The sequence below is a fragment of the Pelmatolapia mariae genome, linkage group LG22 (genome assembly GCF_036321145.2).
Source record: "Pelmatolapia mariae isolate MD_Pm_ZW linkage group LG22, Pm_UMD_F_2, whole genome shotgun sequence".
In the NCBI taxonomy this organism is placed as follows: Eukaryota; Metazoa; Chordata; class Actinopteri; order Cichliformes; family Cichlidae; genus Pelmatolapia; species Pelmatolapia mariae.
Window position 1 is genome coordinate 12,871,121 of NC_086245.2, and position 15,781 is coordinate 12,886,901.

General features: G+C 39.2%; 1 protein-coding gene across 3 annotated transcripts in view; it reads left to right on the forward strand.

Moving 5' to 3' along the window:
* Nucleotides 1-15,781, forward strand: part of LOC135932887 (oxysterol-binding protein-related protein 10) — a 93,022-nt gene that overhangs the window by 18,253 nt on the left and 58,988 nt on the right. The window lies entirely within an intron of this gene.

Genomic DNA, 15,781 nt, shown 5'->3' on the forward strand with positions numbered 1-15,781 from the left:
CTCAGTTCTAGTGTTAGTAAGTAAGTAAAGTAAACAGTTTCAGTTCCATTATTTATTGATTTCATTTCATCGATAGCAGTGCTGTCTACAGAAGTTCCAGTATGACCTGATGTTGCCTTTTTACTCTGACTTTTTACTAAATCTGTTCAAGACTTAAGACTTATATAATTTCTAGTCTTTAGTTGATTGTCTAGAAACTATATAAGTGTGAAGTCATGAACAGATTTGGACACAATAAATCATTTAAAGTCTTTATTATTGTTTAGACTTTGATGGACATTTATTTAGTCCGTATTAATTCGGTGTCATCCACATGGACTTTGAGCCTTGTGGATAATAAAACACAATATTGCCATTTATATCAATTCAATTAAATGTAGTTCAGTTTTCTTTATATAGTGCCAAATCACAACAACTGTCACTCCCTTTTCGATTATAAAGACTTGACCCTAAAATAATCGGGATAAAAATCCCAGAGATTAGGATGACACCCCTATAAGCATGGTCTTGGCGACAGTGGGAAGGAAAAACTCTCTTAATAGGAAGAAACCTCTCGCAGCCATCTGCAGTGACCAGTTGGGGTTGAAGGGAAAGAGATTCAATTTGTTAAAAGTTACTTATCATTCATTTATTTACAGTCAATAGGTGACTCACCCTCATTCTTAGAGTGCACTCTGTTATTTACACTGTAAACATATAATAATGGTGTCAGCACACCTTTGGAAAGTGCTGTGGATGTTAAAAACAACTGTCCACAGTAGGGGTGGGTGGTATGGCCTCAAAAAAAAATTACGTCACAGTATTTCAAGGAAATATATAGAAAGAACAAGGTTTTACTGGTGATTGCAACAGACAGTAGGATTTCATAGTGGAAACAAAATCCATCTTTCATCAATGAGCTACTGTCACTGATTTACAGACTGCTTAACTGAAAGTATGAATCTTTTGCCACAAGGTGCCACAGCACTATATACAGTGATCCAGCAAAAGTCCAGTGTAAGCATAAAAGTAGCCTAGCTTGTGTTTTTCAATGAAACTTTTAAGTAAAAGCAGAAAGTAACCGCTTAACATTAGAGTTTAACACGAGCTAAAGTAACCTTGTAACTCTTCAGTTGCACAATGTTGTCACATAATAAAATTGAAACTTTTTTTTCTATTTTCTACCTGGGATGGTAGTATGTTGGGTCAGACTGTGTAAAGTGGATTTCCATCCACCTCGTCACACTGTTCCTGTGATATATTAACGAGTGCTCCAACAATCCTTCACCTACTCTGTCCTCCTTGGGTTCCTTAATAGCTTTTTTCCCCTTTCTGTATTTTTTGCCTCAAGTATATCCTTTCCACCTTAGTTAGTTGGTTTTCTTGCTCACATTGCAAAATACTATGCTTTAATGGAGATCTTACCTCTGATAACTGCTCAGGTACTAGATAGTCATCACAGGGTGGCGCTGATGCTCTCGCTCTCAGACATGACTGGTCATGTATTGTTGTGTTGGCTAGGGAGCGTAAACACGTAGCATTATCATGTCATAGATATTACTATTGACCAATGTTCCCTCTAATTTTTCACGTGTCTGAGCGAACACACAAACTCCCTGAGCGATCCCTTGGACCACTGTGAGCGACATCAGACGTGTGCACTGTGGTTGCGCCGGCATCTAATCCATCCAAGTTACATGGTTTATTAAAATAATTAAATTACAGCATTTACATTTATGTTAGACTACTTTTAATGAACTGCTTTATCCCACTTACAATGAAAATTAAAACAAATCTTGTTCATGACCTGTGTAGTATGTTAACACTATTGGAAGTAAAAATAACTTGAACTCCAATTTTGAAAACACAACTTTATTTATTTATTTATTTATTATTAAGCTCTGACTTGTATTATGAGTATGAGTCTGTGGTCTGGGAGAGAGTCCTGAAACTTTGCAAAATATAGTATATAATGACCAATGCTGGGCAATTAATTATATAGTTACTTCTTCAAAAAAGTAACTGAGTTTTGCAAACAGTAAAGTTTTTTGCAACTGTTTACCTAAAAATGCAGCCAAGGTGTTTTTTTTAAACAAACATTTCAAACTATTTACAGAACAATGAGCTGTTCTACATCAAATCTGATGCCACACAAATTATTTGTGCCACTCCAAAAAATAATTTCTGTCCACCATGAGATAAAGGAGAACAACAGCCTGATACCTGCAGGCCTGACAACAGGAGATGTATCACTCCTGTAACACCTGTAACATTCAGCAGTCGCCTCATTGTTCTGACACACACAACAAAACTATTGACTACACTACACACTAACTACACAAGATTTGCGCTAAACGCCTCAAATCTCTCACATCTCTAAAAAACACCGCCGTCACTCCTAAAACTTCCCCCCGTTTCTTAACAACTAGATGCCACGTTGCCATATCATTTTTTGATTGGTCGACATGGTACTTTTTTGGACGAATGGGAAAGGGAGAGGTGGGTGGAGTTTGTTTTTGCTCACAGTCAAAGGAGTTTGCAAAGAAAAGCGTCTGAACTTCTTTAAGTTGCTTGAAGACGTTTCACCTCTCATCCGAGAAGCTTCTTCAGTTCTAAGGTCAAATGGCCGAGAGTCCCAGATTTAAACCCAGTGGGAGTATCCCCCCAAAGAGGGACAAAGTACAGTGCATCGAGGAATGCCCAGACCTCTACATTGGAGAAACCAAACAGCCACTTCACAAGCGCATGGCACAACATAGAAGAGCCACCTCCACAGGACAAGACTCAGCAGTCCATCTGCATCTTAAGGATAAAGGTCACTCTTTCGAGGATGCCAATGTTCACATTTTGGACAGAGAGGACAGATGGTTTGAAAGAGGAGTGAAAGAGGCCATCTATGTCCACTGTGAGCGACCATCTTTGAACAGAGGCGGTGGTTTACGACACTAACTGTCTGCCATCTATAATCCAGTTTTGAGTTCCCTCCCCAGACGCCTTAATGCCCACTCACATCCTGGGCCATCTGACCTCAGGAATTCGCATGACAAGGTGGGGCCAGGTTTCACAATGAGCACACCTGAAACCCTGGCTGATTAGGTCCCACACCCGCTTTCACACCTTGGCTCATGTGATTAGAGGATCACCAGGGGGTCCTTTGTCCCTCTTTGGGGGGATACTCCCACTGGGTTTAAATCTGGGACTCTCGGCCATTTGACCTTAGAACTGAAGAAGCTTCTCGGATGAGAGGTGAAACGTCTTCAAGCAACTTAAAGAAGTCCAGACGCTTTTCTTTGCAAACTCCTTTGACTACGATGACCTGGATGACTGAGAACCTTCACAGACTTTTTGCTCACAGGCTTTCGAGCCTTTTTTCTTATAAAAAGCCGTTTTTACCGTTTCTTCCCGCAGTAAATATAAACAACGACAGTATTCAGGAAGAAAACCAAACATTGCATATTTTTTTTTATCACAACTCTGGTTTTACGTGGCCTATCAACACAATTTAAAAACTGGTATAAAGTCCACACTTTTCCCGTCAATTGTTCCGTCTGTCCTGCTCACATCTCCAATGGCTGTACACGTTGTCATTAACGTGGCTTCACTCCACATCAGCCACGCCGCTTTGCTAGCTAAAAGACCGGTGTCGGCACATAAGGACGCTGTCGGAGCCTGTCAACGACGTTGATTAGCTGCGTATATACGAATGTGAATCGCATCATTGGCTGGACTATGGGATAAGGTGGCATCGTTCTAATCCCATACGGCAGCAGCCAGTCACTTACTGACTAACACTGCAAAACAGAATTGTTAAAGTTTTAATTTTAATTATAATTCAGGTTAGATTTTTTTTTGTGCGCAATGCAGATTTTCTGTGCGCAGAGACCGTGCCAGCAGTGCGCTATTGCGCACGTGCGCAGCTTAGAGGGAACATTGCTATTGACACTATTTTATCATGGAAACATTTATGTGTATTATGATGATATCGAGATATGACATGCACAGCCCACAGGGATCAAACTTAATAGTGGCTATATAAGTAAAAAAAAAAAAATCAACTTAAAATGAACAATGATGATCACCTAAATATAATTTAAAACCAATTTTTATTTGAACTGTGATGTTGCATCTATATATAGTCATTATTTTTCATGCAAATAAGTTTGCATGCACGTGTGCCTAATCCAGATAAGAAATGTTGTTTCTGTGGCCATTCAATAAGTGAATTTACACAAAGGTGAAATGTTTCTTTAAGAAGTATTGCCGCAACATGATCCTTAAGCTGGTTACTGTGCTAAAGGCCTGGGCTTTCAGTGACCTGTATCCACTTAAATAAGAGAGACTCCTTTTTCATTATTGCTCCACTTGAGCTGCTGGAATGTCCCCTTACAGTCTTGAGGGGGAGGATATCAGAGTAACTTGGCCTATATTCTCTGAATAACTGTGTGATCCAGTGAATCGAGTTAAAAGGAAACAATAATGCCACAGTGAAGAAGAAGTTGGGCTTTGTAACTCACAGAAGAGGTGTTTCTATTTCCAGTGACTCATTCAGATGCTTGCCAAAAAAACTGCAATCCTGTCTCGACTGGTGCCAACACCCCAAACTAAAATGCGTTAGAGGATGTTATTGTTGTTGGGGTCAGCAACAAAGATATCCTTAAAAATGTTTGCTAAATTAAATTATATTTTAAAAATTGGCAACAAAAGAGTAAAATTTGTACTTGCAAAAGCTTACTTTGCTCAAACAGCAGGGCACAAAGTGGCTCAAATGAGCTTTTTAGTAGTCTGTGAAGTTAAGATTGGCTGGTATACTCAGCTCTGGATATTGGTTACCATGGGAACCCCTGAAACCTACTTGGATGTGGGTTGGGGGAACTTTAAGGTTCAGTCGGGAGTCATTTTTCAGTCTTTCTGGTTTAGCTGATAAGCAGTGTATAAGTCCACCAATGGTACGAGTCCAGAGCTGTAAATGCCACCTTTATTCTCAGGATGATATCGCTTCACAGGATAGCTTTGAACAACTTGCCTTTTCCCTAGCTGCTGTAAGAAGATGCTGGATACACACAATCTGTAGCATTTCTCACACGGCTATACAGTAGCCTGAGAGTTTTCTGCCTCTAAACTGAAGCGGCTTGGTGCCTCCGTTGTCGGATATAAGGACACTGGAGGGCCGCATGTTTTGTTGCTGAGCAAAGGTGAAGAGCGACTTGAATTTAATCATGTCTGAACGCTGAGATGGAAAATTAAGCTATTTATCATATGAAGACTCAGAGATGCGGAGCCAATGAAAGGGTCAAGTTTTTGTGAGCTGGGTACAAACTGGCTTATTAGGATGCCTGGCACAGTTTTGATTGTGCATCTGTATAATTAAAACACAATGTTTTAAAGCCATCATCAAGAGTTATTGTCTGATTAGTATTTGTAAGGCTTGTATGGCTTCTCGGGATGGCCCTTGTTAGCTGTGGACAGTTTTGGCTGTTGTACATATTCAGCATAAATTTCACTGAATGGTAATTGGGTGTTTACTGATTTGCTTCCCTGTGGACAAATTGTTGTTATTGTTTGATTTAGACCATATGCTAACGAAAAATGTGTAAAATGTGTGAAGACTGTCAACTGCATTTAAAACGTGCACAGGCATGACTCCACTCACAGGATTGTGGAGTATTATTTTGAAACCTCTGATGCAACTTTTCCCCCGTATGAGTTAATAGACTGTATGATGTTTGATGCCAGTGATATGGTGAATGTTATCATATCCCCCATCCCAAATCCTTCATGTTGGTTCAACCCAAATGACTGGACTTTTTTTGTCCAAAGGTACTGTGCAACAAGGTTATCAAACAAAAGAGCATCCCTTTATTGTATTTAATGGAATATTTTGATGCTTTGGTTCAAAAAGTAGATGAAAACGTTGCCAGTCTCACATTTATTTGCTGTGTATGTAGTTAGAGCCAGGAGATGTTTAGCTCACTGCCTGTCAATGTTTAACAGCCTACTTGCACTTCAAAATGTGATAAACGGATGTAAGCTACCTGGGCTTTTCTGGACTGTTTTGGAAGATGACCTCAAACATAAGCTTGATGAGTGCCCGGTCTGCTGAGCCTTTATTTTTGCTGTAATAATTGGATGGTATGGTTAGAATTTGGCGTAAACCACATGAAAGAGCCTTACATCAACAGCTCAGGCTGGTGATGATGATGATGTAATGATGTTTGGGGGATATCTTCTTCAGGGCTCTTAGTACCCTTAGTGGTGTTTAAGCCACATCCTTTGATGGCTTCTTCCAACAGGATAGCGCGCCACGTCACAACGCTCAGATACTCTCAAACTGGTTTCTTGAACATGACGATGTATTACAGTGTAGTCAAATGACCTCCAAAGTTATCTCGCTCCCAATAGAGCATCTTTGGGATGGGGGTGGAACAGAAGATTCACATCATTGATTTTTTTTTTTTTTTTTCCTTTGGCTTTGGTTTAAACTTCTTTGGTGGGTGCTTAAAAACACAGACTACATGATCAGCTTTTCTACTTTCACTGAAGTAAATTTTTATTCTGGTACTCGTCTAAGGCGAAGTAAGAAAGGAAAGGATTACATCTGTCGCAGTCCTTTAAGGGTGTGATCATTAAGGAACAAAAATCATTAAAATGTGCCAATAATTGGGGAGCACTCAGTCTTTTGTCTTTATTAACACCCACGGTTCACTTTCACATAGTAACTTTTATCTCAGAATATGTGTGACTTTTGCCTTAATTGGATGTTCTTACTCTGTTTAAAGATGACATCAAATTCCTCTTTTCTGATCAGCGTAGGAGATTAAAATGAACTGCTTGGTGCAAAAAATAAAAATAAAAAAAACGTGAGGTGCAGTAGTGTGAAGCAAGAAAAAGCAATTATATCTAAAGTTAGCCTGTAATCACAACAACGTTTCTTTGCATATAATACACTGGGACTGCTTTAGCAAGAGCAATCATAGGGTTCAAATGTCATTGTACTGTGTTGATGAGTGAAGGCTGGTTGCTGGTTACTGTAATTGCCTGGCAGCTCTTATCTCTGTTCCAGGCTTCGTCAGCCCGTCCATTTTCTTGAAAATATATGTTTAAAGTGCCTCGCTCATAATATCTCCCAGCACTTTAATCAAATCTAACTGCTCGTCCAAGCATTAATCCTCAGTCTCACCATTATCATAACCAATAACATCTTTCACGACACTGTAATTAAAACATGTGTAATTAGGCGGCGGTGTTGGTGCCATGATTGAGTGGGAAGGAGGTTTCTCTTTCTCTCTCCTTCTCTCTTGATCACCTAGTAATGTTCAGATATCACTCAGCCATCTCTGTGGGATGGATATTGACTTTTAAATAAGAGCAGACTAGGACGGGTGTCCATTGTTGCTCGTTTTAAATGAGCACACGGTCCAGCTTCTCATTTTCTTGTTAGTCTTCTCGCTTTACAGGGCAGACTTTGTGTATTCATCAAATGAATTGAGCTGTCAGTGTCACCTCCAAGACAAACCCAGCTGAATTTATTTCAGGATCAGTGTAATCCTCCTCAGTGAGGCAGCTACTCTTATATAAATGCTACACTACTATTTTGCATCCAGTGAGTCAGTCTCTCTCATATTTCTTTATTAAGCCTTTATAATCAGTAGTTTTCCAGGCCTTTTGAAGGTCTTTACAAGTTTTTCTTTAGACAGTGGCTGCTTTATCAAACATTTTCAGTCATCTTCAAAGGAATTTTTTTTGTTGTTTTTTTGGATTCCCCCTTCTTTAGTTACACCGATGGAAAAATACCAAAGATTTAGTCAGTTTGTTGTTTCACTTTGATTCAGTCTGACCGTTGTAATGGAGCTACAAATATTTACATGAGAATACAACTGATGAACTGAGACTGATTTCCTAATCATTAACTCATTGGTCAATCAGTTTCAGCTCAGAAAAGGTTATTTATTAAGGCAAAAACCCATTAGTCTCTGGTTTCTACATGTTACCTCCAACAAGCCAGACTTTCTTGTAATTTTTTTAAAGTGAGAAATGGTCTCAGTGGAAAGGTGCCTGTCAAGAAGCCATTGTTAATGAAGTGAAACAGGGAGAAAAGGCTGAGGTATGTCAGGTTACACAAGAAATGAATGAAAAATTGGTGGCAATAAGTCTGATGAAGTGATGAACACTGTCTACAACCATCTGTAAAATATCTGTTTTATGGTTTAAGGCTTTATTTCAGCCAGTGGCACTCTGGCATTCATAATTCTGTCAGATATTAATCCACAATACAATACCATCAGAAAAGGATCTGATTGTCAGCAGCCTAATTTTTCAGCATGTCAACGATCCCACTTTTATTGCTAATGCATTAAAAGCCTACCTGGATAGAAAAACAGACAGTGGACTCTCCAGAGCCTGGACCACAACACTATTGAAGCAGTGTGGGATCATCTTGACAGACAACAGAACAAAAGGCAGCAAACATCCAAAGAAGAGCTTTGAATGTCCTTCAAGAGGCCCAGAGAACTGTTCCTGGAGACTACTTAAAAAAATTACAAGAAAAATGCCAAAGAGAGTTCAGGCTGTGTTGAAGAATAAAGATAGTCATACCAAATATTGACTTCCCAGCTCGTTAGAATCGTACAAACTTTGTTTTTGTTTTTTTATGCTGTTTTTACATGTGTATTTGGATATGCTTCATTAAATCTCTGCACCCATTTCTTTATGTTAATAAAAAGAAAAGACGAGTGACTCAAGATTTTTGCACAGCACTGTATGTATATCACTTGTGTCCGCATATGCACAGGTGCAAGGCTGGTGCTCAATACAGATGACTAATTACCTATAATTACAGCTGTGCTTGTGCACATCACAGATAAACATCAGATTTAGGCGCTTGCTCATCTGCGGGTAAGTCGTCCCTTTAGGCTGAATGAGTGATTTCTGTGGATGATGACAAGAAGAAGAAAGTGGGGAAGCTTGTTACCGGATATTTTTTGCAGAAAGACAGCTTGTTACAGCTGTTTTTGACTGAATACTGTGTGCTCCCTGCAGGGGCGAGCAGCCACTCCCAGTGGGAGAACACACATCGAATGTGGCGTTTGTGTGAATGTCTCATTTTCAGAGTTGCCTCTTCACTTAAAGAGACCTTCTGTAGCTGGCAGATGTTGGCAGTGGAAGTGATTGACAAGTGCAAATTGAATTCTTCCTGCACTAAAATAACCCGAACCTCAATAATAACATCTCAACTTAACTTTAAAAAAGAAATCTCAGATGATTTTTTTGGGGTTTTTTTGGGTGATGATGTAATACCGCATTAATCTGATAATAAAATGTGGCCGCCTTGTTTTATTCTCCCTGACAAGGAGAGTGCTGCACTCATTTTCCTACTTAAACATCTTCTGATGATTATATTTGTCAAAAATACTCTGGAAACAAAGGGGAATTAATTTAGGGTCCAGTTTGCTTCAGATGAATGTGTTTGTACAAAGTGATGAAAAATACACTATTCTCAGAAATTCTCAGTGGTGCTGCATTCACTTACACATTTAACAAGCAAACAAAAAAGCTGTGTGAGGAGTTTGAACCCTGCTAACTTTCACTCCAATACAACCAGCCCACTTCTGTTAAACACAACATTTTCCAGTGTTCCCAAAAACTATCAGGGGATGCTTTTCCCCTGCAGAAAATCACAAAGTTTCACTGATGTTTGGCATAAATCCTTTTTTTAAGAGAGTACTGAGGACTCTCTTCTTTCCAATCTCCAGTAAATGAGTAGTGGATTAATGGTGCTCACAAAATGCATTGTTTGACTTGAATAATGTTCCTATCACAGTTCCTGAAGTTTTTGGTACAGCAGAGAAATGAGAATTTAAAAAGAAAGAAAAGATTCAAGAGTGCCTGAATATCCTTAATTACTTCTGTAACAGACAAAAGTATTCCAGTGCTGCAAACTGTTAGTAAGAAAAGACTTTGACCTGTTCCGTTTTAAGTATAAATAAAGAAAAATGCAGACAGAGAATCCTGGCTTCATAAATGCGGCAGCCATCAGCAATGACGTCATCAGGAACAACGGGACTTTCCAGTATTTGCAATCCTTGTTTGCTTTTAACTTCAGTGTCTGTAAACATCCCTCAAAACTATTTCTGAACAGTTTCTGATGCATAAGCTGCAAATAAATGATGTCCTAGAAGTTCTCGTTCAGCGAACCTCTCGACTGTGAGGGGGAAACTCTGACGGAGGTTTCAGAAAGGAAGATGTTGTTCAAGCTATGCTCCGTATTAGGCAATCCTCCACACTCTTTGTGTTGCACAGCCACAGGAGTACAATCAGCGCAAGACTCCCTCAACCATGATGTATGCAACAGGAAATCAGCCAATCACAGGAAATCCCACCTGCGGCATTATGACACCTGGACTATTTTCACTTGTGATATCTTGTCTAGACTATACCTAGTGTTGCTTTAAGCTTTGGAATATTTCATTTTAATTTAGCATTTCACTTTGAGTGCCTTAGTTTTACTTATTTCTTTTTTTTTTAAGTTTTGAGTTTTTGTTTGGTATCTTTCATATTTATATTTTAAGTGAGTGTCTGTAACAAAACACTTATACTCCTGGACTTTTTGAAATATTCGGATTTTGACTCTGAAAACCCCGTTCGCAGATCTACCCACAGCCGGGGGGTGCGTCCTTGCCAGTCAGCCAGCAAACTTTTCCCACTTAGTTTTGCTGGTGACCTTTCCTTCTTTGGCCTGTGGAGATAACGCTGTGTGGATTGTGATCAATAAACAGATTCTTGTAACCTCAGTGCAGTTTTGTACCCGAAGCTTAATCATTTATAAATGTGCTACAAGTGAGTATTTATCCATTTGCATCATTGCAAAACAACAATAATTCAAATAGTTTGACATTTTCAAGTTAAAAATACAAAGAAATGAAACAAAAATAGATAAATGTGGCCTTTATTGCACATTAATCTTCAAATTTAGAAATTTTAGGAAACGTTGCAAAAAATTAAAGAAGATACATTTGACTTTTTTTCTGGTTTTACATGCGGCGTCACGTATTTTCCTTGGTGGAAAATACTTGGTGGAGGTTTGCACTCCGAGAGCGCAAACCTCCACCAAGGCTACTCACTCTTGGGAAGTATTCACTGTGAAGGGAATAGCATTGTACTTGGTACATTATGTAGAAGTGGGTGACGGATAACAGGTGTTCATTTGTGAATATTATATAATATTAAACTCCATAACATTATTCTCCAATATATTTCTCTTTCTCTTGACAATGTAAAAGTGAGATGACATGATATGTTGATGCAAACAATAATGTGATATATGAAATTCCCATATACAAGTATAATTTCTTATATGACCTTGAAGAAGAGGTCAGAGGTCCCAAATAATCAGATATTTAGAATTCCCGTATGTCATTCCCCATATAAATGAATGTTTTCAATACAAACAACTGCAGTAAGAAGCATAGTTTTAAAAAGGATTATCACTTTGACCTTCAGATCAGATCTGCTCAGAGGTGAAATATCACATGATATTTTAAATCCTTACACAGTACTTTCTATCTGTTGACAACACACACCACACTTGTAAGAATCAGTTTCTAAGTTATGAGCCTTTTTGTCAATTTGTGATCATTAAATTATTCAGTTGACCTTGAACACTTTGGTGGATGTCTGGCAAATGTCGATATATTAGCACTCCACTCTACACCTACACTGTTGTATCAGAATGAACTCTTTTCGAGCTATTGTGTTTGCAGACAAAATGGCATGGATGCAAACACCTCCAAAAACAAGCCTTCTTGGTGAAGGTAATGATTTTTTTTTTTTGTATTACTATGATGAGATTAACCAGTAAATCCAGAATGCCAGGAATAGGTTAACAGTTGCTCAAACCACTGCTGCATTTTCCTTTTGCCAGCGCTGAGGACACATCCATCGTCTTTGAAATAGTTAGTTGGCACCTCCTGGGAGCCTGGGTGGAGATGGGAAGCCTCAGTTTCTGACTGAGGAGCAAGTTTGATTAAAAGTGAAAATGAACGTGTAGCATGACTTCACACATTGTACGTGTTTAATAAAACTGGCCCAGCGTTCGTTCAGATGTCAGCGCTAATCCTGTTGGCATGCTATAGCTTATTTTTGATGTGACTGCTGCTCTTCCAGAGCATTTTGGTTGGAGCTTGTGATCTTGAAATTTTATTCTCATGCTGCAGATGTGCCAACATGAATAGACTTCTGACAGAAAGTTTTTGGTTCGGTGGCTGGCATGAAATAAGGAAACCTTACACTGAACCAAGTGCCGTGCACTGAACAGTCCGGAATAAATATACATACCTTTCGAGCCTGGCACCTGCTGCTTCAGACACATGTTTAATTCAGCGTGTGCAGAGTGGGAGTGCTGTTCTGTTTCAGGTTCAGCTGAGATTTATAAGTACCGGTAATAAAAACTTTAGTTATGCCTCAGTTTACTTTGTGCTTATGTGCATTTTATCTTTTCTTCTGACAATTATGTCTTAGTCAGAGTCACTAAACGCAGCAGAACATTTGAAGTTGTGAGGGATGTTCAGTTTGAACTTTCTCTGTGTGTTTTCTCTCGCTGTTCTGGCTCATTGAACCCAAAACATTCAGAGTTCAGTGTAGTAGTTTAAATCTGAATGAAGCCCATCTTTCTGGGAGACCTGAAGCAGCGTTTAAACTGTGATCTATAAATAAGTCTTGTGGGCCTATTGTGCTCATTCATGCGAGGATTTTCTAAAGACTTTGGGTGTCCCACTCCTGTTTTTCTGTTCCGCAAAGATGCTCCCAAGTGTTGCTGTGAGCCTCAGATGGACCGTTTGGTAAAGTTGGCATCTGGACAGACTTTACAGCATTATTTTAATTAAAAAGTGTGTGTGACCTGCATAATTAGAACAAAAAGCAGAATGAAATGGCTCTTAAACAAATAAGCATAAAATCTAAGGAGTTATTGGGGTTTCTTTTTTATTAGCCTTTTATGGCTTTCCTTATTTTTCTGCCATGTGAGTATACACACTTGCCAGCCACTTTAGTTGTTTAGTTGCTTAGTTGCATATATCATAAATCTATAATCAGCAAATCACAAGCCAGCAACTCGGTGCATTTAGGCATGCAGACATGGTCAAGATGACCCTGAATGTGACATAGTTGTTGGTGCCAGACAGCCTGGACAACCGTTTTGGAAAATTCTGTGATTTTCACACACAACCATCTCTGACCCAAAAAAGTGAAAATGTCCAATGAGCTTGCCGTTCTCTGGGTGAGGTCAAAGGAAAATTGACTTCCTCAGGGAGAGGAAAGCAACATTAACTCAAGTAACCACTTGTTAAAACCAAGGTAGGCAGAAGACCATCTCTTGAAGCAGATGGGCTACAGTAGCAGAAGACTACACTAGGTGCCTCTCTTATCAGCTGAGAACAGGAAGGTGAGGGTATAATTACGCAGACTCACCAAAGTTAAACAACAGAAGATTGTAGAACAGAAATCTCTACAAATTGTCCCCTTGACTGCACCAAAAGAGTTGAGAGAAGTATCTGTTTTGTAAAGTGGAACAGAGAAATTGCTAATATAGAGCACAGTCTATCTAGCAGCTGTGAGTGAATGTTAGCGCAGTCCTCCTCCTCACCAGCAGTGCAACTTTGTTTACTAGCTGGTTCTGTCACAGGCACAAATTCACACATTTCAACCGCCGCTGGAAGAATATGTTCTTGTCCAGCTGAGTGTGGCTGCTTACTTTTTGCAATTTGTTCAGCTGCCAAAAACAAAATATGTGCTTTTTCTAAAGTTGCTTTCCTGAGCTTGTATTCTTCAACGTTTCACGGTACACGGTCTTTAAGCTCCAGGTGCTTTGTGATGAAAAGCAGCTTTAGCTTAGCTGGATTCATGACTTCATTAGCTAGCGCCCAAAGACAGGTGACACATTTTTGTTTTCTGTTGCTGTTCTCAGTTAAACCAAAGTTGAGATGACTGTGATTAGTTTAGCTGATTTGGGCTTGATAAAGTAGTTAAAATGCATTTGTTGTCACTAGCTAGGCATGCTAGCAGCTGGAACGTGTACCAGGTGCGTCCTGAGGAAAGTGATCAAAGTGAGTGATGGACAACAGATTTATGTGATTTATGTGATATGTCACAGTCATATGAGGTTTTATTGGCCCAAATGTTGAATGAGCGTCTTTATTTTATGGCATAGTGGGTCACATATGTAGTTACGGACGTTTTTCATGATATGCCTAACTTTTTTTTGTTTATTGCAAGTTATTTTGTGGTCCCAGTTCCATAAAGTCATACCTGTTTCAGGTGTGTTTTAATGAATTTAAAGGCATTTTACTTCATAATGTAAAATGGGGTTTTTTTTGGTTCCTTCTTTCTATTGTTTGCTATATTAAAATAAAAGAAGTGCAGAATGACATCTGACCTGCGTGCATTAAAGCTTTTTTCTACTGTTTGTACTCCAGCTCAAGTTGACCTGCTGTCTAAACTTTACTTTTATCAGTGCCATCACAGTTATTTTTTCTCTAATAATTAGTCAGTGAAATGAGATCAGGTGGATTTCCGTTCTGCCCTGGAAGAGGTCAAAGCAAGCAGACAGTCAGCGTCTTCTTCAGCCTGGGGCTGCAGCTCACTGCATTAGTCAGCAAATCTGGCGGTTTGTGTTTGGATAGCAGGCTGGATTGTCTCTGTGCTGAGGGGAAAGCCACATGCAAGCTGAGCGTATCAAGCCACTTTGCTACTCGCAAAGTGGCCGAATGAATTGCTGGTGTTTCTTGAATACTGAGTGTTCAATTTGGCGTGGACAGGAAAATGAAGAGGTTCAAATGTGATAGCAGCCCTCAGGACATCATTCAGAAAGTAACACGATCAAATATTCAGGAACACAGTCAGCAAGTTCAGTGATCATTCGGAAGCAAATGAGATTGCTGGCATCCTGCAGGTTGACCTCACTGATGCCTCATTTGCAGCCCTCATCGCCCTTTGGCAAAGTTTGTAGCTTAAAGCAGTAGCCGTTTCACGCCATCTCAAACCCTAATCTGGATCCTTATTTATTTTACACTTGTGTACCCTGACCTCTGTTGTAGCTACACCCATTAGGCTTAGCTTAGCAAAAAGCCTGGAAAGCAATGAGCATAATTCTGTATTGTTATGCTGCACCACTGATTAACATGTTTGATCCATACAAATCGAAAAGTGTAACGGGGTCATGTGGGGATTTGCGCGTGGCTACTTTCCAGTACACTGTTCAGTGCCACAGCTGGAGAATGAAACCTATGAAACATGTTAGTTAGCTAGCTTTTGAGGCGATAGTAGGTTGATTTTTTTTTTTTTTATCTTTGGCAGAATGAGGCTCAGCTAAGCTAACTGTGTGTTGGCTGTTTTATTCTCTGCTCTTTGTTTTTTGTGGCATACCGACTCATTTCTACCTTTTGGGGTTAATTAAGTCTTTGGTTAAACTTGCTTAAGAAATTTGATTTAACATAAAAGTAAAGAAGGCTGCTGGTTGTTTAAAAAAGGTAAAACCAACTTGTTTACGTTGTCTGTTTGAAGCACTGTAAAATATGTGTGGGAACATCTTTGCCTTGTTTGATGCTAAACCCTTAGTCACTGTGTAGTTTCACTTGGATTTGATCTAATGGTCTCATCCCGTGAAGGAACTAAAACCATTTACATGTGAGTAAATAGATAACAGATAAATCTGGAATGATTTACTAATCATTAACTCATTAGTCAATAAATTTCAGTTTTGAAATGGTTATTTATTAAGGCAAAGGCTGATTAGGTTCCAGTGCTTGCACCT